This window comes from Canis aureus, chromosome 5 (genome assembly GCF_053574225.1).
Source record: "Canis aureus isolate CA01 chromosome 5, VMU_Caureus_v.1.0, whole genome shotgun sequence".
NCBI classification, from domain to species: Eukaryota; Metazoa; Chordata; class Mammalia; order Carnivora; family Canidae; genus Canis; species Canis aureus.
In genome coordinates, this window is record NC_135615.1 from 33,127,635 (window position 1) to 33,132,797 (window position 5,163).

General features: G+C 44.8%; 1 long non-coding RNA gene across 1 annotated transcript; it reads right to left on the reverse strand.

The window, feature by feature from the left end:
- Window positions 1-504: 504 nt before the first annotated feature.
- LOC144313389 (uncharacterized) lies at window positions 505-3,213 on the reverse strand. The gene is made up of 3 exons (XR_013379048.1): window positions 3,003-3,213; window positions 2,118-2,181; window positions 505-644 (listed from the first exon to the last, which is right to left on the reverse strand). It is a non-coding gene; the product is annotated as an uncharacterized LOC144313389 (long non-coding RNA).
- Between the last annotated feature and the right edge of the window lie 1,950 nt (window positions 3,214-5,163).

Consider the following 5,163-nt stretch of genomic DNA (forward strand, 5'->3'; position numbering starts at 1 on the left):
TTGTCCATTGCTAGTGTCTACATTAAGATAACTGATTTTTTTTTTTTTGTATCAAACTTGAATCCTGCACCCTTAAGGAACTCACTTATTAGCTCTAATGGTCTTTTTTGTGTGTGGATTCCATAGATGTTGACAGAGAAAATCATGTCATCTGCCAATGGAGATAGTTTTACTTCCTTTCCAATCTTGGTGACTTCTCTTTTGTTTCCACCCTGTCTAAGCCCCTAATACCACGTTAAATAGAAGTGATGTCAGTGTACATTCTTGTCTTGTTGCTCATCTTAAGGGGAAAATATTCACCCTCTTACTATGAAGCATGATGTTGGCTGTGGGATTTTTGTAGGTAGCCTATTTCTGGTGGAGGGAGTTTCTTTGTATTCCTAGTTTGTTGAGTAGTTTCATTATGAATGGGTATTGGATCTTGTCAGATGCTTTTTCTCTCCAATGAAATCATCTTTTTAAAAAATTTTATTAAGTAACTTTAAAAACTTTATTAACGTAGAACAGTATCTAGCCCACGGTCCTCCTTTTCATCCAAAATTCTTCTCCTTCCCACCTATAAATGTTGGAGATCCTCCAGGCTCATTTCCAAGTGCTTTTGTATGTCACCTTTACACATTTACCTTTGATGATTTAGTAAATTGCTGTAATATTAAAATATTAAATATGTTAAAAATATATTAAAGGTATCTACTCACCAGCCCTTCCAAACTGATTTATGTCAGTCCGAATCCTTTTTTCAGCCCAAACCCATGTATCCAGTGCCTGCCTGGGCTGGGCTCTCTGGGTGTATTAAAATGAACTTGTCCAAAGCCTCACTTCGGATCCCCACTCTGTTCTCCACCTGATCTTTGAACCAGGTTTGTTTTATATGATTTCTTCCTCCACTTGTTCTTTCATGCCACAAATCTGGGCATGTTTTTTGAAATATCTATCTTTCTTAGTGTGCTCATAAAAAAAAGTGATGTTTCTAATTTTAGAACATTTCTTGAGTTCACAGCTCTCACTGGGGGTGGAGTCCCCATGTCTTTGGGCCACAACTTCCCGCTGGCCCTTGTAGGTCTTGGTCTGGGACAAGTCATCCTCTGTCAGGACATTCCACCTGGCTACGTCCTTTCTCTGAAATACTTCTCTGCTTCCTCCAGCATTTATTTTTTGTTTTGGTGGAGGGAACATTAAAAAGTGGTTAAAACCAGTTTAAAAACAGTTTAATCTGTGGTGACTACAGGAGAATGTGTGAAAGAACATTGTTAAGTACACACTCCAGCATCATTCATCAGCATGAGGGCTGACACACTGCTCGTTTCTGAAAGGTCCTGCTGTGCTAGCCCGAGCCCCCCTCCCCGCCGCCTTGCTGCCCGTTAAGTGACAACTCTCCTGACATTGGTGTTAATTATTCTCTTGATTTCTTCATGTTCACATGCGTGTGGGTGTACTCACATTCATGTTCACACCCCCTGCCAAGCCATAGACTGCCTGGCTTTGAACTTTATGGAAATAGAACATACTACGTATATTCTGTGACTTGCCTTTTTGCCTTGGAGATACATCATATTCATGCATGTGGTTGCAGTTCATGTATTTTCATTATTATGTTGCATGCTTATACCATAATTTATTTTCTCATTCTACTATTAATGGATATGTATTGTTTCTTCCAGTTTTTTGTCTATTTTGAACAATGCTTATGAGCATTTTTGTGTATGTCTCCTTGGATTTATATTCCAGCCTGCAGAATGAAATTGTCTCCCCAAGAGGACTGAAAGCATATTGATGCTGCTGGAGCATTCGGAGTGCACGTGTGTGGGTGCGTGTGTGCATACATGTGCGAGTGCACGTGTGTGTGCGGTGATAACACACAGGTAGTAGATCATAGAAAGTCTTTGTAAGGAGCTGGATTTTTAGGTTGAAGCCCCCTGGCACTCACCAAAGAGCACCCATCTACGCACAGAACTGGTGTCATGGCCATAGATAATCTCCTAGGGACAGTGTATAGAGATAAGGAAGCTGAACAAAAGGTCAGCCTGGAATATGAGAATTCTGGGGAGCAGAAGGGTGTATCTTCTCCTTTCCATGCCCTCACGGTGGTGGGGGGGAAACTCGAGTTCACTACTTACCCCAAGTGTACTGACCCAGGGTGTGGAACGGTTATTCTAATATTTTCAAGCAGTTCCTCTCATCCTAAATACAATTATAAAAAATAACAATATTAATTCCTGCCCACAGCATCCACAGATAAGGTAGGAACCAAGATATGTCTTTAAAATGTGCATTATATCTGGAGAAGAAGCCAAGAAAGAGCTTCAAGTCATTATCTCTGATTTGTAAACTGCTATTTTGATGTAAGATATTTAATGAGAGTTTCTCACATCATTAATTAGGACTATAAAATATCCTTTTGGACATTATATATATTTCAGTGCACGGAGACACTCTCATCCATGCAACCAATTTTCCTATTGTTGAACAGTTTTTACAAGTAATTTTATAAGGTTGTTTTCAGTGTCTATAACAAAAATCTCATAATTCACTTCTTATGGATCTCTTGCTTTTTTTTTTTTTTTTGAAGAAAGATATCTAGAAGTGGAATTTCTAGTTTATGGCTTATAAACCACAGACAGTTATAAACACCTGGAGGCTGGGTGTCCAGGATTAAAGCACCTGCAGATCTGCCACCTGATGGGACCCCGCTTCCTGGTTCACAGATGGCATCTTCTCCTGTGTCCTCAGGTGGGGAAGGGGCGAGGGGGCTCCCTAATCCCACTCTGGGGGCTCCACCCTCATGGTCTCATCACCCCCCACAGACCCCACCTCCTAAGACCTTGTAGAGGGGATTAGGATTCAATGGTTGAATTTTGGGGAGGACACAGAATTCAGTCCACAGTGTTACCACTTCAGCGAATATCGGCCACCTTCCCATTTGAGACTCAGTTACTGTCATGGGTAATGGGGAGATAACAGTGCAAAATACAAACTTGGAGGGGGGAGAAATGAATGTTCACCTGAATGCTTCGTGAGTTAAGTGTGCAACTGCTGCAGAGGCATGAGATGCCTTGTGTAGGACACGCAGGTGGACACCGACTCTTCTGAAAAGCTGGCCCCGCTCCCTGGTCGGTGGGCAGCTTGAGAGGGGGCTGTGGCTCGCAGCTGGCCTGCTGGTCATCAGCTCCACGGGGACCACTGTGCGTGCTCCACCAACATGCTGGTCACAGTCCCAGTAGCTCCTGAGGAAGGGCACTGGGTTCAGGACAGGGATCAGAGAAAATGAAAAATGTCCTATTTCCCATTTTGATAATTTGTGGCATTTCTTCTGCTGCTCGTGTGTGTTACGAATATAGGAGAAAAACGGAAGGGTAAGTTTTTCTACAATTAAAAATGTATCCCACCTCCTTAAAAAATTCTAGGCTGTGAAGGAAATTGGAGAGAATCAAAATGTGCCTTGAAAAATCCATATAATGGAAGGAATATGGATCCTGCACACACTGGAAATGATTTACAAATGTGTGTTGGTCTTTCCAAAATTTTCATGGCTGCCTGGATGTTGTAAAAATAATTTGAAACATGTTAGTATGCTTTCCTTTCCACACAGACGACATGTCGTAGAGATATTTAAAAATTAATTTGTCGGAGTGACTGGTTTAAGTGGCCCTCCAAATAACCTGTTCAACTGTGTTTTGAGCTCCAATAGGATTGTTACAAGGACATTTAGAAATTCAGACTATTTGTCCTGAATCTGTTTGGATGAAAAGCTTCATCAATGTGTTGCTTGAATTTTCTGTCCTGCCTAGCACGTCCCTCCCAGGGGCAACGTCAAAAAGACACAAGTGAAATCTTACTGGCAAAGACAATTTTTTTAGTGCTAGGAATACCAAAAATAATAATAATAATAAATCAGGACATAGGAATGACTGTGCCCAAACTCGGCAATAAAGTTGATCTGCGGGCGGGGCCCAGCGGGGCTTTCGTGGGATCAATAACACCCGAGGCCTGTGGTTTGCAAGTCACTGTCTGAGGTGAAGTCATCCTTGTCCCTCTTCATTAGAAGCGTAAATTAAAAGGTTCAAGGGAATAGCTCAGTGTGGCTTCATTTAAGTCTCTCCTCAGAGAACGTGAGGGTTACCATGACGTAGAGGTCCGTGTTTTCCAGCTACAGGGACTGGGATGTGCGTCCCCGCATCATCTCTTCTCTCCCTGCTGTCTGCATGGGTCTCCAGGTCCTGAGTCCCCACTTGTTCCATCACCGTAGAAACACCTGCTCACATCGGTGTGGATCCCTAACCCTCCGGCCTCCGCCACCCGGCCACCCTGGCTTCCACTCCCCTCCTTGCTCTGTGGGGCCGAGGGGCGCCCAGGGACCGCGGCCAGAGCTGGTGGCCAACAGCTCCCCCTCTCCCCCGTGGGTGGCCATCGGACGTGCCCCTCTGGGCACCTCTGCTGTCCACTCTCCAGGAGCTCCTGTAGGGCCGGGCCATCGTTGTTTTGGAAATAACTCACCTGAATGTGGCCAGAACTAAATACCTTCCCTCTCCCTCCCTCTCTCCCTCTCTCCCTCCCTCCCTCCTTCCTTCCCTCCTTCTTCCCTCCCTCTTCCTTCCTTCCTTCCTTCCTTCCTTCCTTCCTTCCTTCCTTCCTTCCTTCCCTCCCTCCTTCCTTCTCACTCTAGCACCCCGTACGATGTGCCCGTGGAAATTATGGGATATTTGCAACAGATCTGAAATAGGCTCAAGTGCGACGCAGATATTAAAAGAGAAAGAGGCAATGGCCACATCCTGTCGTTCGATTGATTAGGTCATTTCAGCCGCCGTAACCACTGATGAGGGTGTGTCCACATTGATTCTGCTGTAGCAGATGGCATTGATCACGAGGAGAGCAAGGATTAGATGCCCATGTCACTGCGCAAAACGCAGCAGAGACCCGTCGATTCTCCTGCCAACCTGCCCGTCTGCTGCTCTCGCCGCCCCTCTCCGTGCCCACGCGCTCGCTTCCCTGTGGGGGATAACCTCTCTTCCGTATTTGGCCTAAAATGCTCCTAAATTCGACCTGGTCTCTCCTGCCAAATATGTCTCAAGTTTTTAGCTGATTTTCAGCCGATGTGAGTCCGTGATGAGGAGAGAGTGACCCACAGGTCCGACGCTCCTGCCCAGGGGGGACAAAATACAGGCC